Genomic DNA, 1,971 nt, shown 5'->3' with positions numbered 1-1,971 from the left:
AACCTCTGACTAAGTATAGAACTGTGCAAGTCCAATTTTGATGTTACCTCATTCTTGAGAATGGAGAAATATGGAGAATTTCACACAGAAAACTTCAGAAACCAGAGGCTGTGGATTTCCGCCCCTTCCCTGGGTTTTTTAATTGATTGCGTAGCCTTTCTAGTGTGCTGGCCCTGGATTATCGCACTAGAGGGAAAGTAAGAGTCCAGGAGAAGCTTACATTAGGGCAGAAGTTAGAGCTGCTCCCAAGCCTTCTGAGGTGGTCCTGAGGGAGAGCTGGCTCAGACACTCTTGCACTGGATCCTGCAGTGTCTTCTCTCCTCAGTCCCAGGCTATGCAATGAAGATAAGGAAGTAACTGTAGCTGACTATAGCCTGGTAAAAATTGCATCCACCTGCTACCCTCATCCATTTGTGCCATGATAACAAAACAACCAAGACTGAGTAATTTATACAGAAGAGAAATGTACTTCCTCACTGCTCTGGAAGCTGGGAAACCCAAAATTAAAATACTGGCAGGTTTGGTTTTCCAGTAGGTGCCATCTGCCTTGTAGCATCCACAGGACCTCAATGTCATTCGTGGGAGAGAAGTCCTAAGGAACTAATAATCTTAAAATCCCACTTTTCCATCCCATCAAATTATCCACTGAGCTTCAGCATCTGAACACTTGGGTCCTTGAGACACTCTGGAAGGGAACTGGACCACTCTGTCTCCAAGCGTTTGGAAGCAGGACTCAGTTACTCAAGTGTGTTCCAAGAGAGAAGACTCCACGCAAGATAGTCGCACCCGTCTTTCTTCGGTGGTAGTACACCTCTACTCTGTGGTAGACAGGACCGGTAACCAAGTTGCTGAAGTTTGGTAGTCACAACTGATAAATTGGAAAATACAAATGATATAGTGAAACGCTCGCATGTACATCTTGAAAGGAATAAGTCAGTAAGGAACAAAAACCTTGGGCTTCGTAGAATTTGAGGGATGCTGAATAGGCTTTTCAGTTCTTGGCAGGATGTAAACGGAGCATTATGCTTGGGAACTTACACTGTGGATGAGAATCACAGTGGTAATTCCTGGTCCCACAAGTAAGAGAAAGACCATTCCAGGTTGCAGCATCGTTTGTTTCACTCTGCACTCTCACATTCAAACCACCACACACAGCAAGCCCTTTTCAAGGATTTGCCTTGGCTGTTTCTGCTGCCTGAGGTGCATATTATTTAGAATATTGGGCGGCCCCTCTAGTTATTATCTATTAGTATGCAAAAAAAGCACCATAAAATTTAGTAGCTTAAAATTAGGATCAGCAGATTGTGTCCTATATGCTAAATCCAGACTTATGCCTGTTTTTTGTATGGTCTGTAAGCTAAAAATGGAACTTATGTTTTAAGTGGTTGAAACAATCAAAGAAGTATACTTCTTGATGGAGAAATTTTATAGACAGTGAATTTCTCATCCATGAATAACTTGTTACGGTAAGAAGTCTGAGTTTTTTGTTGGGCTGTTCTCTATTAAGGCTACTTTCATGCTAAAACAGCAGAGTTGAGTATTTGCCAAAAAAATCATAGTTTCTGCAATGTCTAAAGTATTAGTATTTGACTGTTGACAGAGAAAGTTTGCTGACTCTTATCCTAAAACTCTTATCCTATAAATATTCATAATGATGAGTATTTCTTTCCTTTCTTGGCTTCTGTCAATCATGAGTTCAGGAGCAGCTCAGTTGGGTAGTTCTGCATCAAGCTCTCCCCAGAGTTCCTCCAATGCTGGTTGAGAACGCAGTTAAGGGAAAGGTTGCCTAGAGCCAGACAATCCCCCAGCCAACCTCTGACCACAAGGTGACTACCAGAGCCTGTACCTTCTTCTCCAAATACTCACGTTCCTCCCCATGAAAAAAATAGATTCTCCCCATGAAAAAGCACTAAAGTCTTCTCTCCATGAAGCATCAGCTCAAAATCAAGAGTTTTTTCTTAGAAAATAATG

This window comes from Chinchilla lanigera, unplaced genomic scaffold (genome assembly GCF_000276665.1).
Source record: "Chinchilla lanigera isolate Chin_1 unplaced genomic scaffold, ChiLan1.0 scaffold00009, whole genome shotgun sequence".
NCBI classification, from domain to species: Eukaryota; Metazoa; Chordata; class Mammalia; order Rodentia; family Chinchillidae; genus Chinchilla; species Chinchilla lanigera.
The sequence above is the reverse complement of the archived record's forward strand: the minus strand, read 5'-3'. Positions refer to the sequence as shown.